This window comes from Bombina bombina, chromosome 4 (assembly GCF_027579735.1).
Source record: "Bombina bombina isolate aBomBom1 chromosome 4, aBomBom1.pri, whole genome shotgun sequence".
Classification (NCBI taxonomy): Eukaryota; Metazoa; Chordata; class Amphibia; order Anura; family Bombinatoridae; genus Bombina; species Bombina bombina.
The window spans coordinates 298,572,525-298,591,398 of record NC_069502.1 but is presented as its reverse complement, the minus strand read 5'-3'; positions in this window follow the sequence as shown (position 1 = coordinate 298,591,398).

Below are 18,874 nucleotides of genomic sequence, written 5' to 3'. Positions count from 1 at the left end.
CAAACAAAAACACAATGTTTCTATTATTTCGTTTGTGTTTGTAAAAAGGCTGCAAATAGCTATTCTGGTTATATTATTTAGAACACTTTACAATTAAATGTAGTTTGAGAAAATGATGAATATCTTCTTTAGTTAAGATTAAATAGGCTAATCAGTGAATTGTTTGTTATGTGTTTTGATTGAAATTAACCTTTAAAAGCCGTTATGCCGTTCTATTCCGTCATAATTACACTGGGCTTTAAAGCCGTTATGACGGAATAGAACGTCATAACAAACGGCTGTCCTGAAGCCTTCTGTGCTTCTAGGACTTGATCGCGGTCTGGAGGGCGATCCTAGGGTTGTAGGGACGCCCCCCCCAGATGCGATCCAATAATTGAAATCTCGCGATCGTATGCACGATCGCGTAGTTTCCATTTGTCTACATCGGAATGGGTGTTCCTATGTAGGCACTTTCACGCTGTCACTAAAGGGTTAAGAAGTGGATAGATACATGTATACATTTAAACATATTAGCCTAGATTCTTATTGGTTAAAAAATGTCATGCAAAAAAAATATTGTATGGCAGGAGACTTTTTCTTCTAAATTTTAATTAGGAAAATGCCTTGAACTAGAAAAGGATGTGGTATCACTATCTTGTTAAACACATGAAACAAGGGGGACATTGCAAAAGCTTCAGAGCCAAAGTAAACATAGGGGTTAATTAATGTAATACTGATGATGACAGCATATGTTTAAATGCAGTTTTTTAACCCTTGTGTTTAGTTTTTGTTTGTCATATAATTGTCTTTACTTTGATAATTCCCATATTTAAATGGACCTTTAATAATGCATAATACTACTAATGATAAAAATAATGAAAATCCTACACAATATGCTTTCATTGTTTATATTATTATGTCACCACCATTGTCTGAAATTTATTCCTGAAAATTGCTAGTTTTTCCACTTTCACCAGAGAGACTGAATACGTTTATTTTAATGCAGAAATTTGGCACTCCTACGTGGTGTATAGTGATTGTTTGATTTGTGCAGGTGCTTGTTAAATCTTTCTCTAATTAGCCTCAGCAAAGGCAGTAGATATACAACATTCAAGAAGAAGAATGCTTTTAACACAGTTACAACATTTAGTTGGCATGGAAATATTCTTAAAGGGACAGTCTACTCCAGAATTTTTATTGTTTAAATAGATAGATAATCCATTTATTACCCATTCCCCAGTTTTGCATAACCAACAAGGTTATTAGTAATATACTTTTTACCTCTGTGATTACCTTGTATCTAAGCCTCTGCAGACTGTACCCTTATTTCAGTTCTTTTGACAGACTTGCAGTTTAGCTAATCAGTGCCTTCTTGTAAGTAACTCCACAGGCATGAGCACAATGTTGTCTATATGGCATAAATTAACTAACACCCTCTAGCTGTAAAAACCTGTCAAATGCATTGAGATAAGAGGCTACCTTCAAAGGCTTAGAAATAAGCATATGAGGCTACCTAGGTTTAGCTTCCAACTAGGAATACCAAGATAACAAAGCAAATTTGATAACAAAAGGGACTTGTAAAGTTGTTTAAAATTGCATGCCCAATCTGAATTGTTAAAGTTAATTTTGACTAGACTGTCCCTTTAAATTTGATTAATTATTTTTGCTGCACAAATAAAAGATTGACTTTAATGTCCCCTTTAAAGATCTTAACACTTTTTGGCCTCTTAAACCTTTCATTCTACCAAGGCTTTCATTAGCAGCATACCCAAGTAATCTTTTGTAAACTAGCCTTAAAGGATATGAAACCCAACATTTTCTTTCATGATTAAAGGGCAAGTAAACCTAAAAAATAATGTTATATAATTCTGCACATAGTGCAGAATTACATAACATTATATTAACGTTAGCTTTATACAACTTAAAGGGACACTGAACCCAGTTTTTTTATTTTGTGATTGAGATAGAGCATGCAATTTTTTTTTAAAACTTTTATTTAAATCCAGCATTATATTGAGAAAAAAAGAAATCAAATTACAAATTTTGCGCCACGCAGGGCCTGATGTTACATATTACAATTAATGTAGACAATACAAGAAAAATAAAAAGTTGTCAGTATTTCACAGAATTATGCCAAAACATAGATTCTAAAATAAATTATATTCTCTGCTGGAGTCTTTTCGTTCCCTTTTTATTCCATTCTCTCAACATTACAACAAATTAGGCCTTTTTACTATACAGTAATCTGAAAAATTTTAAGAAAAAATAACCGTACAGTAACAAAAAAAAAAAAACAACAAAAAAAAATTAAAAAACAAAACACATACAAACAACAAAAAAAAGAAAAAAAAAAAGAGGGGGGAGAGGGAAGGAATCTTGACCCACCAGTTTGAGGCTTGAACAGAGCGGATTACCAAACCCCAGCAAAACTAGCTCTGAATTTCTGAAAGGGTAAATCATATATTCAATCTCATTCGGTGACAGCGTTTTAATAAGTACTGACCATTTTTTAAAGAAACCTTCGATATACGTTTCCTTTTCCATATTGGTATCTTTTTGCTCTAGTATACACTGTTTTTTTAGACAGTTTTTAAGCTCATTTATACTAGGGTTCCTACTTCATTTCCATTTCTTAAAAATCAAGTACCTTTGCCGCTAAGATAATCATATTCACTATTTTATTATACATCCGCAGATTTTTAGTCGAGTCCCATAGAGAATGACATCAGCCACTTTAAATTTTAAAGGGGAAATTTTTAATACTTGATTGATCCAGTATTCAATCTTAAGCCAAAAGCATTTGATTCTGGGACATTCCCAGATCATATGAATGAGATCTGCTGATAAAAATGAACATTTTGGAAATTTACAGAAATTAATGTTCCCATATCTAGACCCCTTCTTCGGGGTATAGTAGGTCCTATATAATAGCTTTATATGAGTCTCTCTCCATGTAGCTGATAAGGTAATTGTAAGACTTTGAAATGGAAGCATGAATTTTACTTACATTTATATCCTCTTGAGGTATTATTAAATTCCATGCGGTTAATACGTTTCCAAAATTTCTTTTCCCCTTTGTTAGAAATTAAGAATTGAACATGACATAAATCCGTTCCTTGCTAACACAAGCCAGTTCTCCAACTTTCCCAGGGACCAATTCCAGCCCGATTCATTACCATCTTGGAGATAAAATGCCTTATTTGTAAATATGCAAAGAATTCTTTGTTACAAAGGTTTAAATTCTCGTTTCAAGTTCTCAAACGTTTTAATGCAAAGTCTATTCTTATCTATCATCTGAGAAATATTATACAAGCCTAAGGTGTGCCAGTTCTGAAAAGAAACCGATTGTAGTCCCGCTTGAAATTTAGGGTTTCCTTTAATTGGCATATAGTCAGAAATGCTGCTTTTGATGGATAATATCTTACAGATCTTCCACCATGCTTATAAAAGATACATTAACGTTTTGAGTCTTTTGATTTCTTGGGGAATTAATTTGATATTACAATGTATTAAATCTAAAGGAAGAAAGGGAGAGCTTACACTTTTTTCAAGTTCATTGTTTATTGTATAATCTTTATTTAAAATCCAGTCGACCACTATTCGAGCAAGAAAAGCCAGGTTATATAATTGTATGTCTGGCAGTGCCAATCCCCCATACTTTCTAGGCAACGATAGTTTCAGTAGCGATAAGAAAAGCCAGGTTATATAATTGTATGTCTGGCAGTGCCAATCCCCCATACTTTCTAGGCAACGATAGTTTCAGTAGCGATATTCTGGGCTTTTTGTTCTGCCATATAAAGTTTCTTATCATGCTGTTGATTTTACCAACATCCTTCCGTTTAAGCATTACTGAGGTATTCTGCAAAATATATAATAATTTCGGGAGAAGTATCATTTTGAATGCAGCAATACGCCCTGAGATTGAAAGTGGAAGGTTCTGCCATACTTTCATACTATCCCTGATCTCGTTCATCACTGGTATTATATTAAGATCATAACATTGATCTATATCAGGTGATATTATTATCCCTAAGTATCTAAAAGATTCAGAGACTCTGAAGGGTATATCTAAAAGGGAACCCGAGGGTCTTTCTGATCCATAGTAACTCCGACTTGGACGCATTGATCCTGTAGCCCGAGAAGGATCCAAATTGTTCTATAATTGACATAATTATATGGTATATTGTTTTGTGTATTGGAAATGTATAGAAGAATATCATCAGCGTACAACGCAATTTTGAGCTCTGTTTTACCTATTTTATACCTTCCATTTGATCCCTTATCATTATTGCCAGAGGTTCAATTGAAATATCAAGAGAAGAGGAGAGAGGGGGCACCCCCCCTGACACGTCCCTCTTTCAAGTGGTATCTCGAGAGATAGAATATTATTAACAATTATCTTTGTATGTGACATTATATATGTTCTCAACAAATTTAAGAAAGTTTCCCTTAAGACCAAATTTAACTAGAGACGGTGACCAGATGATCATGATGAATGAATCAAACGCTTTCTCAGCATCAATAGAGATAATGCTAAATCTGAAGGATCCCCCTCTCTCCCCAATCCAACCTTCTCTGCGAGCTTAAAATAGTCTATTGTAACTAAAACTTCTCTGACTTTTTGCTGATGAGTTCCGTTTCTGCAGAAACATTGCTTGATCTTTATGGATTATTTCAGGGAGTACCAACTGCAATCTTTTAGCTATAATGGAGGTCAAGAATTTTGTAGTCAGCATTCAATAGTGCTATGGGCCTATAGGACTCTTTATTGTTAGGATCCTTCCCGGGCTTCAAGATCAAAGTTGTATAGGAGGCACAGAATTGAGGAGAAACTGCATTCCCTTCTGTATAGATGTGATTAAAAAGCTACTCAGGGGTGGAAGCGATCAATGGCGTGAGAATTTTGTAAAATTCGTTGGGCAGTGCGTCCGGCCCTGATGCTTTACTTAATGGGAGATCTTGGATAACTTTTAAGATTTCTGCCTCAGATATTGGAGAGTTTACTATTGTCATCTTTTCACTATAAGTGTCGGATGAGTGATTTTACTCCAGAATTCTTCGGATTTTGACCTTGTCTGAATTTTTCAAGGTGTAGATCTTTCCTAAAATAGTCTGAGAAAATATTAGAGATATCTTCCATATTATATGGATGTTCTCTTTATGATGGAGTTTATCTATTAATGGGGATCTTCTTTCCCTTCTCATCAAGTTAGCCAATAGTTTCCGGCTTTATTCCCATGTCGGTAGAGTCTTGCCTGAAGCTTTAAATCCTTCTGCGTCTCTTTATAAATTTGGAATGTATCTCTTTCACTTTTTGATCTATTATACTTAATCCAGTTTTCTTGAGAATTATTAAGTAAATAATTATTATATGAGTTAATTACTGATTTTGTCACTTCTGTCTCTCTCATCTTAGTGTTTTAGTCTATTAGCACTATATGAAATGATTTCTCCTCTGGAGAACTGCCTTTGCGGCCTCCCAGGAGATATTCGGAACGATCGACGTAGTCTTTGTTTATCTCCGTGTATTCTTGAAAATTTCTCTTTCAGCCAAATTTTAAATTTTAAGTCATTTACCAACCATACAGGAAAGCGAGTATTTATATAAAAATTTCTATTGTAACAGGACTATGATCTGATATGTTGATAGGGAAGATTTTAGCTTTAATTTGCATTTTACAAAGTCTTTTGTCGATAAGAAATAAGTCTATCTAGATAGAGTTTTATGAGCTCTGGATAAACAGGTATAGTCTCTTACCTCTGGATTCTGCAATCTCCATATATCCCTTATTAATAGATTTTGAAACATTTTCTTAAACATTTTGGTTTTCCAGATTATCTCGCTTTTCTTCCCTGCCATTAGCTTCTGTCTTAACCTGTCTAATGGATAATGTGGAGCCATGTTAAAGTCCCCGCCCTAAAATTAGATATCCTACTGATTCAGTGAGAATTTTTGCCTGCAGATTATCCCAGAATATTGGGTCAAACACATTGGGTGCGTATAGATTGCAGAGTGTATATAAAGTTCCCTCTATTTTTAGTTTTAGAATTACATATCTCCCCTTCTGGGTCTAGAATACTATGAAGAATTTCATAATTAATATTTTTTCCTAACAGAATTGCCACTCCTCTCTTCCTTTCTATGCCTGTGGCAGCAACTACCTCTTTTACCCAAGAAGACTTCAGTTTCAGCACTTCTTCTAAATTTAAATGAGTTTCTTGCAATAGAGCTATGTGGGTATCAATTTTTCGTAGATGTGCTAAAATTGACTTTCGCTTAATGGGGGAGGTGAGACCTCCAATATTCCAAGAAGTTATTTTACATTTATCCACTCTGCTCATTCCTCACCCATCCAGGCCAAAAAAACAACAGAAACAGGAAAAAAAAAAAAAGTAAAAATAAACACAACGCCCCCCTGAAGGGAGACCAACTAACCCCAAAAACATAGCGTAACTGAGGAAGGATAAACCATAACAAACAAACAACACCCCCTGTTGCGGAAGATTCCCCGGGGGCCCCGCATGGCCCCTTGTTGGCCCTTGAACCTTGTAACCTATATCAACCGATAAAATTCAAAATGTATGGCTATTTACCTTCTATCACCTATTATCTTGATTCCCTAGCTTATCTACAAAGTTTTCCGCTTCTTTGGCAGATTCAAAGAAATGAGCTTCATCATTGACTATGATCTTTAACTTAGCCGTGTAAATTATCGTTGCACGATATCCCGCATGGATAAGTTTTGTGCAGATTGGGGATAGCTCTTTTCTTTTCCCTGCTGTTTCTGCGGAGAAATCTAGTTGTCCCTAATACAATGGGTTGGTTTTTCCAATAGTACTGGAATAATGTAATTTTATCCTGGAAATGCAATAACTGGTCTTGGTCTTACATTTCCTTTACCCCCTCTGTCTGTCGCCCCAGCCTATGGGCCCTTTCCACTATTATTGGGGGATAAGATGAAGGCAGGCCTAATAATTGCACTAAAGTTGTAGATATGAATTTTCCCAGGTTCCCGTACTGTTTCCCCTCTGGGACCCCGATTATTCTTACGTTATTCCTCCTAGACCTGTTCTCTAGGTCCTCAATTTTAATTTGCATTTTAGATAGAATTGTGTCTATGTCTTTTAACTTAGAGCTATGTGTCGTGCTATTATCTTCCAAGTCTGACACTCTTTGTTCGACTTCTTCAAGCCTATTTGAGAATTGCCTGACTTCATTGGTTAAGGAAAGAATATCTTGTTTGATTTCAGCTTGCATAGAATCAAATCTTTGAGCAAGAGCCTCTGTTATACTAGTTATTAATATTTGCATGTCTGGGTACTTCTTTATCATAGGTAAGATTAGAGCGAACTGAATGAGTGTCCATCTGAGTTTCTGAAACACCTTTATTTTTCCTATCTCTGTGCTTTGCCGCCATGGCTGGTGAGGGAGTTTTAGTGTGTGTGTGTGCAAAAATTTATCCATAGATTAGTGATGTGAAAAAAAAGAAATTGGAGGAGAGGGGGCAGAGTCCCCCCCCTGGAGTGCAAGGGAGAAAAAAAGAAAGGGGAGGAAGTGATATATGTGAGGGTTAGTGGGGTGTGAAGTGATTGGTGAGGAAAGGAAGGAAAAAAAAAGGGGTGATTTAGTGTTTTTAGTTATAAAATAGGTTAGTAGGTGATCTTGAGATAGGAATTACTTGCTAAAATCTATTATTTTATGGACTTTAAAAAGTCTTGTCCAATTGCTCAATATTAAGTTTCCACTTGGTACCAAGATTAGTACCTAGGTGTATTCTATCCCAAACTAGATATCTCCTGTCTTTGTGTCAATTGCTAGCTCATCCTTATAATCCTAGAAAGAATAATATCCCTTCAGTTTTTAATTTATCTCTGCTATTCTTTCCTTTAGTTTAGATAAATTTGTCTAAGGAAGAAAGAGAAAAGGGTCAGTTACTACTTTACATCCTTTCTTCCTACTTCTTTTTTGTCTAATCAATTATATATCTAATAGTGTACAGTCTATGTGCTACTTATCTACCAATCAGTAGAGTAGCTATATTTTATTATAGGCTTCCAGTTAATGTTAATATTTTACTTCTATGTACCCAAGTTAAAACAAAGTACAGCTTTATATATACCACAGATAAAAATTATTTACTGATTACACTTAGACTTGTGCAGCCTCATCTCATGCAATGAGTAAAAATATATTGTGTAGCAGGTGGATATAGAAAGTGTAGAGTACCCTGACAGTCTAAAGCCACTATAAATGTCTAAATAAGTCAATTTGTCCCAACAATAATTGAATCAAGGAAGTTTCTTTATACTTTTTTCCAATAGATAAGAATATTTTGATTAGTTGGAAAAAAGTAGAAGTATAACATTAAACATGTTAGTGCTCTGTTTATCAGAATTTGGGTCTCAAACCTTCTTTCAGTTTAATTTAATATATGTTTGGAAGGGGTTAATTACCTCAAACAACCATAAAAGAATGACAAAACCATGTGCAGATGCCAGACAGCAGTTTTCCTATTTCCTGCAAGAGGGAACAAGAATGAACCTCAGCTACCCAAAAGACAAAACTGATATCAGTATTACAACAAATGATTAATATTTGCATCTATTAAGGCAAGGATAATAATAAGGCATTTTTATCAAAAAGTGTTATTTTACCAACAAAGCACAGTGTTTAAATTTTCTCTGCACCTTTTGAACACTAAACACCTTTTTATATATCTCTTATTTTTTCCATTTTTTCCCCTTCCTTTCCCTCTCCTTTCTTTCTCGCTCCCCTCTTTTATATTAATCCTCCTAGGACCAACAAATTTTGTTTTTCAGGTAATATTTAACAAGCCATAAACTGTTTGTCAGTGTTAATAAGCATAGAAAACAGAGAGAAAATCACAGCAGATGATTAGCATTTAGAAAGATTAGTAACACATGCAGTTTGCAACTAACCAAGATAACACGTTTCTTATTCCCCTTAACATTGAGTTACTATCAGGCCCATTTATCAAGCTCCGTATGGAACTTGAAGGGCCGTGTTTCTGGCGAGTCTTCAGACTCGCCAGAAACACAAGTTATGAAGCAGCGGTCTAAAGACCGCTGCTTCATAACCCTGTCCGCCTGCTCTGAGCAGGCGGACAGGAACCGCCTAAAATCAACCCGATCGAATACGATCGGGTTGATTGACAGCTCCCTGCTGGCGGCCGATTGGCCGCGAGTCAGCAGGGGGCGGCGTTGCACCAGCAGCTCTTGTGAGCTGCTGGTGCAATGTTAAATGTGGAGAGCGTATTGCTCTCCGCATTTAGCGAGGTCTTGCGGACCTGATCCGCAGTGTCGGATCAGGTCCGCAAGCCCTTTGATAAATGGGCCCCCCAGTGTCTGTTTATACTTTGTAATCAACTTGCCAGTGTTTCTTATGGCTTATACAATTAGGGTATTATTTAGCAGTTTAAACTTTATGCAATACCTTCCCTGAGACCTGAGATACTTATATTTACAGAACTTTGCATAGTAGGCGGCCAAGGGTTAATTTATATCATTAATAAACATGAGAAAAAAAAACAAAAAAACATATACATATACTTTTGTAGCTTTCTTTCCTTTCTCTTTTTGCCAAAATAATTGAAAAGTAATCAATGTCAAAAAATAAGCAAGAGAGGGATAAGCAAGCAGTTCATAGCATTTGGAGAAAGTTATTAGCACATGCAGTTAGTGTGCAGCGTGTAATTTCCTTTTTTTCTGCTGCCTTTTTCCTGGTGTTTGTGAAAGATTTAATCTTGTAATGTCTCTCACTTTAAAAGGTGGCTTATGTATACTTCACTCTAATGTTGTGCAAACACTTTTTTGTAAGACTTTTGAGGTTAGTTCCCCGTGGAAAAATAATTATATTTCACAATAGCTTCTTTGTATGGTTGCTTTTTCCCAACTTTTGAGCCACTATTCCTTTAAAGTAAAGTGTACCTTTTACCATGCAGCTCTGTGCAATAGTTATAACCAGGCATCCAATTTCCTGCTCCTTTTCTTCCTAAGCTGGATTGTTGTTTGTATTTGTTTTCCTCTCCAGCTCTAGCTAGGATATCAGCCGCACTTTCACCAGCAGCACCGGTGTATAGGAAAATGTGGTGCGCTGGCTGTTCCTTCTCCAGCTCTAAGTGGTAGCCTCCCCTGTAAGGTCAGGGTCTCCTCCACTCCTTCACGCAGCACCGGTGGGAGGGGTGGGGACCGATAGCCAAATTCAAGTGGTATTACTTCGGTTTAGGGAGCAAGCGAATCCATTAGAGCTTAAAAATTATAGGAGGCTGTGTTTAAGCCATTACGTAGCCTGAGGAATGTATTCAAATGGCTGTGCGCTCTGTATCCGCGATCTTTACGGTCTGACGCCGTCAGTTCACCTTAGAATTATGTCCAGGTGACTGTGCGCTCCTTGTCCGCGCTACTCTTAGTTTAAAAAGATCAGCCTTCTGTAACAGCGTCCCCTCTACCACCTCACGCAGCACCGGTGGGAGGGGTAGGGGTAAGCTGATAGAGTTCAATTTCTCTGTAAAGTTTAAGAGATGCCCAGCTCAGCACAGGCTGTAAGGGCCAAAGCAATATGGTGCGATGTACCTGCACCAATATGGAACCGGTATCCAGTTTTCTCTAGAGAGAGCTTGCTCAGAGCCTGTCCTGCATTCAGTCTCCTCCCCCGGAACCACACCTCCCTAGAGCATGACCTAGAGCATGCAATTTTAAGCAACTTTCTAATTTACTCCTATTATCAATTTTTCCTTGTTCTCTTGCTATGTTCATTTGAAAAAGAAAGTCCAGAACCATGGACAGCACTTGTTTATTGGTGGATTAATTTATCCACCAATCAGCAAGAACAACCCAGGTTGTTCACCAAAATGACAACACTACCACAAACACTGTGGCGCTTACCAGCCTCCAGGAGATCTGTATTCAGGGCAGCGTATCTTCAGCGGAACACCGGTCAGTCCTCTCTTCAAGCTCCTCCTCACTTCCTAGGTGCCTCAGGCATACAGATGTCAACGTCACAACGTCACAATATCCAACAGAATTCCTGACAAGCCGGGCATCACACGGAGGTAAAGTAGAAAAAAGTGGATACAGGGGGTTCCATAAAAAAATATATAACTTTTATTACGTGAGACAAGCTAAAAAGCTTTTGATTTTAGCTTGTCTCACATAATAAAAGTTATATTTTTTTTTTATGGAACCCCCTGTATCCACTTTTTTCTACTTTACCTCCGTGTGATGCCCGGCTGGTCAGGAATTCTATTGTTCACCAAAATGGGCCGGCATCTAAACTTACATTCTTGCTTTTCAAATAAAGATACCAAGAGAATGAAGAACATTTGCTAATAGGAGTAAATTAGAAAGTTGCTTAAAATTGCATGCTCTATCTGACTCAGAAAATAAATTTTTTGGGTTCAGTGTCCCTTTAATATTCCCTGTGAATTTTTATAAAAAAGACTGTTTTTTCAGACCTGCTCTCTGTGCTCTTCTGAGCGGGTCTGTTTTTCTCACAGAGCGCATCTGGCCAGCTGTCTAGTCACAGCATGGCCCGACCGTGCCATTAAACACAGTGTAGCTCGCTCCTGCTCTGTCTGACAGCGGGCTGTGGGAGCGAGCTGCACTGAGTGTAATGGCGCGGTCGGGCCGTGCTGTGACTAGACAGCTGGCCAGATGCGCTCTGTGAGAAAAACAGACCCGCTCAGAAGAGCACAGAGAGCAGGTCTGAAAAAAAAGTCTTTTTTATAAAAATTCACAGAGAATATTAAGTTGTATAAAGCTAACGTTAATATAATGTTATATAATTCTGCACTATGTACTGAATTATATAACATTATTTTTTTAGGTTTACTGGCACTTTAAGATAGAGCATGAAATTCTAAACAACTTTCTAATTTACTTCTATTATCAATTGTTCTTTGTTATCCTGGTATCTTTTGTTGAAAAGCAGGGACATAAGCTTAAAGGGACACTGAACCCACATTTTTTCTTTCGTGATTCAGATAGAGCATGAAATTTTAAACAAATTTCTAATTTACTCCTATTATCAAATTTTCTTCATTCTCTTGGTATCTTTATTTGAAATGCAAGAATGTAAGTTTAGATGCCGGCCCATTTTTGGTGAACAACCTGGGTTGTTCTTGCTGATTTGTGGATAAATTCATCCAAAAATAAACAAGTACTGTCCAGGGTCTGAACCAAAAAGCAATAAGACGTGTATCTAGGAGGCTCCTGAGCTTGCTTTAATTTTATTTAATTTTATCTCGTTTTACTTTTGTGGAACAGCATTGGGATACTGAGCTAATACCAGGTATCTCAGGGGACTCTTGTAAAACATCTGGCTGACTGAATAACGCGATTATACTGTTATACAGTTGTTTTGGCCGCAATTTCCCTTTGACTATGGGGGAAATCATCTATGCCACGCTACAGACCCTATTTGCCGACTATGAGAAACAGATCCTAAATAGATTTGATGGCTTGCTCACAAAGATTGAAGCAGCGCACGTATTAGGGAACTGTACTCCAGCTGAGGAGGTGGGAAAGGTGGATGCTGGTGAGAAGCCCAGAGCTCTTCAGATAAGTGTTCGGGATTTTTGTGCGGTGCCTGATCTCCCTGAAATGGAGCGACTACAAGATGGAAGTGCGGGAGGTCTTGCCGAGATCTGTGAAGTGCTGGTCCTGCTGGATCGCCATATGCTGACCCCCGTGAGAGATGATTGTGAGATTGGGAGGCCTCCCTCCGTTGGAGGCGAGCTGGAGAATCATACCGAAGGTTGCACCTGGAGGTGTTTCTTGGTTGCTACTACAGGGTCGAGTGTGGGTGGTAGAGCGGCTGGTTTCCGTGAGGGCGCTCCTGCTGATGTCTGTGGATCATTGTCGGCCTCCTGACGTAGCACTGCCTTGGAGATTCTCATGGTCTAGGGCCTAATGAGGTGCTGCGCTAGCGGTTTGCCTCTGGTTCTTACCTTTCTTATGATAACCCTGCAGCGTGATGGTCTTTGGCTTCCAGAGGCAAATATAAAGGCTGGCGTTGGGTGACATTCTTGCTGTAGTGGCGGTTACTAAGCGCTCACATTACCAACAAATTTGCTACTACCTAAAGTTTAGCTCATGGATTTATTAAATAATACTACTATAACTGTCGCTGAGAAATCTGCATTCACGATTATTATCTGAGATCGTGTGGATTTTGGGACTAGACCCTCTTGATGTATCCCCATGTGTGGAGCTGTGGGACTTATCAGTGACAGTTTTTGGGTTGTGTACTTGGCTAACTAACCATAGTTATGTTCCTTTAGAAGTTCTCCACTATTTTTCCTTACCACACTGCTGTTTGTTTTTGCCCTATTATGGCCTTTTCCTACCAGCAATTGCCTGTTCTTGCATGAGAGGGTATCTCCTACTATCAATATGTCATAAGTTTTAATGCATTATTTTTGCCTAGGATTTGATTTTGGTCTGTAAAGCATTTCCTGGAGTATTTATTTTCCTTTTTTTATATATATTAAACCCCGGCAATATACAAGTGTATAGTAAGGTGCGTTGCTCATAAGTTTAATAGTTTAGTTTAAGACAACCCCACTGCACATACCTGTGAGTCTATTATAACTAGTATCCTCCTGAGAGTTCCAAAAGATATGCAGTGTATACTATTAGTCAGCAATGTCCCATCTATTATATAGAAGTGGGTTAACCTTTATTGTTTCAGTAAGGCCCCATATACGAATAGATTCATAAATAGTTGCACTATATATTACATTAGTAACTGCGATAGGTGGGGTGATCCCACACTCATGAAAACACTTGTTCTGTTACTATTAAGATGCTGCCCCCATTGTAGTGCTCTGCTCCAGGTACTTCTAAGGTTAAGTAAATTAGCAATGCCCGATATACTATTTCTAACTTATCCCCCGCCCCCCCCCCCCCACCATTCTAGTGTGGAGAGGGTTGAATCCTTTCTCCTTTTGGCAGAGTTAAGCAGTCTCTGCCTAACCCAAAGAGCCATGATTAAGTTTTCCCCTGCATTTCTGTAAAAAGGCTCTTGGGGTTCTAAAACACAGGAAATTTAACCTTGTTTATGATTTCCTGGCTCCCTTAAGATAACCCAGGATAATAGTTTTGTTAATACTTATGTTTTTATAGTTGTTCAGTGTTACTATATAACTATGTTTACAATTGCAACTGTGGACTACTCTGGCTCCTCACTTTTATCAACTGACTACATTTGAAATGGACTTAACTCCATGGAGCAATTTCAGTGCCTTATGCATACCTCTTTCTTTCTGATAATGTATGTCTATTCCACAGTTTGTCTCTATTCCATACACCCTGAATCTGCACTTCCTACTATTAACTCATTTAGCATGTCCTCAATGGCTCTATATCATTTCTGGTCCCATGACTGGACCTGTTTGTTTGGGGACACTACGAACTTATAAGATGCAAAACATGAGGTGCCTAAATTGTCTTGTCATGTCAGAATAATGTATGAAGTGAATTGTAACCTGCAGGAGACTGTCTTGTATATGCTATTTTAACCTCAATAAAAAAAATATATATAGCTTAGATGTCTTTTTCAAATAAAGAAAGCAAGAGAATGAAGACAAATTGATAATAGGAGTAAATAAGAAAGTTGCTTGAAATCGCATGCTCTATCTGAATCGCAAAAGAAAAAATTTGGGTTCAGTGTCCCTTTAGGTGCTGACCCATTTCTGGAGCACTTTAAGGCAGCAGCTTTGCAAAAATGTTATCCTTTTGCAAGAGCACTAGAAGGCAGCACTATTTCCTATCATGTAGTGCTCCAGACACCTACCTAGGTATCTCTTCAACAAAGAATACCATGGGAACAAAGCAAATTTGATAATAGAAGTAAATTGAAAACTTTGTTAAATGTGTAGGCTCTGTCTTAATCACAAAAGAAAATGTTTCATATCCCTTTAACCATCTTTTAACATGTCTGAAAAACAAATACCAAAATCATATCTAATTTGTAAGTTTTTGCCAAGTCAGGAATTCCCATCATCCTATGGGTGTATCCCTGTGTGTACCAAGAGAGTTGCAACTGCTCTATGAAAGTAGAAAACATTTATATGTGCTTAACATTTAAAGGGACTACTGAGAACAAATACAACACAATTGTGATTACTCAGCATGTTATTGTGTTTGCTCATGTGCTTGCAGTTCTTTTCAAAGTTGTTCTCTGATTTCAGCTTGGAGTTTAGATATCCTCAGACCGTGACAGAAGTGCTGCCCACTCATAGATCAGGTGTTTACCAGCTTTTTGCCAGCTGTATTATTTGCTTGGGGTGGCTTGCATGATACAACATGTGAGATTTACATTTTAAACACAGTTTTACATAAAATATATTAATAAAAGCATTCAGCAATAATATAGAACAGTGCAGCTACTGGTAAAATATACAGCTCCTGCTCAGTATTATACACCCTAACCTATATCCCATTATACAGTTGTCAAAATTGAGGTAACATCACTGATCACTGGGTGTGAGAATACCTGTGCTCCAAGATGGTGGTTTCCAGTACAAACAGCATCTGGAAACTTTAAGCGTTAATTAAGGGTTAAAGTATGACAAAAGGTTTGAAGAGAGTTGCTAGTACAGCAGGAAAAGCAATACCATTGTGACTAATCATCATACTATTAAAGTTGTTCCCAAAGCTTAAAGGGACAGAATACACCAATTTTCATATAACTGCACATAATAGACACTACTGTAAAGAATAATATGCACAGATACTGAAAATTCCAGTATAAAACTTTTTAAAAACTTAGAAGCTCCAAGTTTAGCACTGTTGATGAGGTTAGGCTGGGTAAACAAAAAGATCAGACACTCCCCAACTCCACCCTTCCTTGTATATGAAAAGACATATAACATAAACAGGAGCCTGCAGGAGTCTGTAAATGCGTGTATACATCTGACATTGTGGGGCTTGGTTTGGAGTCTGAAAATCAGAACAATGTTCTTAAAAAAAAAAAAGCAAAACTATACATTTTTATAAAAACACTACCAAATGGGCTATATCAGGCCCAGAGTGAGTGTCGGGCATACTGGGCAAATGCCTTGGTGGGCCGGGGCCGGTTACCTTAGCCCCGCGGCCCCCTGCACAGGCACAAGGAGAGAACCTTCCCCTTCTAGAAATACAAGTCACTCTACCCGCCCTCAGGTTCCCACGTTCGTGCGGCAATGAAGTGCTTAACTTCCTGACTGGCAGAAGGAGCATCCTGTGCGGAGTCGTGTTACATCAGGAGCGGTCGCGTGTATCTCTATTTCTTGGCAGTCGCCGTTTCACTGCTGCGCATCTAATGAAGCCCGGTATTGGCAAAAACATTTGAAGTGTATATATGTCTATATATCCAAAGTTTTTTGCTAATACCGGGCTTCATTAGGTGCAGCAGTGAAGCGGCGGATGTTAAAAAGTTGTTTGTTTTTACTGTGGTGGTGGGTGGGAATTTATCAGCATTGAATAGATTGTGATGAGCACAAAAACCCTGCCCGGTACAGCCTGCTCCTCCCAGCACAATGCACTATGTCATAGACCCTTCCTTATGACAGCACACAGTTGTGGATTGGAGGGGGGAGGGCAGCTGACATCATGGCAGAATTAGTAGCAGATTGAAGACCGTGGGCCAAGGGTTGGTCGTCTAAGTCCCTCCTACCTATCAGGGCTTCCTAAAATTTTGTAAGCCCTCTGCAGCCCATGCATAATTTCATAGGGGTTTGTGCACCTCAATATTTTTTTTTGTGCACTGCTGCTTCCCTTACAGCCCTCATGCAATTTTGTTATTCTGCCGCAGGAGACCCCCCAAATGGCTGGTAGCAGGACAGAATCATCGGTAAGAGGCACCATAATTACTTCTCCAGTACAAGTTCAGCTAATTTAATAAAATGTTGAAACTCCAATGTTGAATAATATGTATATTCATTTCATTTCTACCGCACTTAGGCCTAGATTTGGAGTTTTGTCGGTAACGACCCGAAAAACTAACGCCGGCTTTTTTCTGGCCGCACCATAAAAATAACTCTGGTATTGAGAGTCCACATAAAGGCTGCGTTAGGCTCCAAAAAAGGAGCGTAGAGCATTTTTAACGCAGCTTCAACTCTCGATACCAGAGTTGCTTACGGACACGGCCAGCCTCAAAAACGTGCTCGTGCACAATTCCCCCATAGGAAACAATGGGGCTGTTTGAGCTGAAAAAAACCAAACACCTGCAAAAAAGCCGCGTTCAGCTCCTAACGCAGCCCCATTGTTTCCTATGCGGTAACCCTTCCTACGTCTGCACTTAACACTCTAACATGTACCCCGAGTCTAAACACCCCTAACCTTACACTTATTAACCCCTAATCTGCCGCCCCCGCTATCGCTGACCCCTGCATATTATTATTAACCCCTAATCTGCCGCTCCGTAAACCGCCGCTACTTACATTATCCCTATGTACCCCTAATCTGCTGCCCTAACATCGCCGACCCCTATATTATATTTATTAACCCCTAATCTGCCCCCCACAACGTCGCCTCCACCTGCCTACACTTATTAACCCCTAATCTGCCGACCGGACCTGAGAGCTACTATAATAAAGTTATTAACCTCTAATCCGCCTCACTAACCCTATCATAAATAGTATTAACCCCTAATCTGCCCTCCCTAACATCGCCGACACCTAACTTCAAACATTAACCCCTAATCTGCCGACTGGAGCTCACCGCTATTCTAATAAATGTATTAACCCCTAAAGCTAAGTCTAACCCTAATACTAACACCCCCCGAAGTTAAATATAATTTAAATCTAACGAAATTAATTAACTCTTATTAAATAAATTATTCCTATTTAAAACTAAATACTTACCTGTAAAATAAATCCTAATATAGCTACAATATAAATTATAATTATATTATAGCTATTTTAGGATTAATATTTATTTTACAGGTAACTTTGTATTTATTTTAACCATGTACAATAGCTATTAAATAGTTAAGAACTATTTAATAACTAAAATAGTTAAAATAATTACAAATTTACCTGTAAAAGAAATCCTAACCTAAGTTACAATTAAACCTAACACTAGACTATCAATAAATTAATTAAATAAACTACCTACAATTATCTACAATTAACCTAACACTACACTATCAATAAATTAATTAAATACAATTGCTACAAATAAATACAATTAAATAAACTAGCTAAAGTACAAAGAATAAAAAAGAACTAAGTTACAAAAAATAAAAAATATTTACAAACATAAGAAAAATATTACAACAATTTTAAACTAATTACACCTACTCTAAGCCCCCTAATAAAATAACAAAGCCCCCCAAAATAAAAAAATGCCCTACCCTATTCTAAATTACTAAAGTTCAAAGCTCTTTTACCTTACCAGCCCTGAACAGGGCCCTTTGCGGGGCATGCCCCAAGAAATACAGCTCTTTTGCCTGTAAAAAAAAACATACAATACCCAAGCCCCCCAACATTACAACCCACCACCCACATACCCCTAATCTAACCCAAACCCCCCTTAAATAAACCTAACACTAAGCCCCTGAAGATCATCCTACCTTGTCTTCACCTCACCTGGTATCACACCGATCCGTCCAGAAGAGCTCCTCCGATGTCCTGATCCAAGCCCAAGCGGGGGGCTGAAGAGGTCCATGATCCGGCTGAAGTCTTCATCCAAGCGGGGCAGAAGAGGTCTTCCATCCGATTGAAGTCTTCATCCAAGCGGCATCCATCCGGAGCGAAACGGCAGCATACTGACAACCTCCACCGCGGAACATCCATCCTGGCCGACGACTGAACGACGAATGACTGTTCCTTTAAATGACGTCATCCAAGATGGCATCCCTTGAATTCCGATTGGCTGATAGGATTCTATC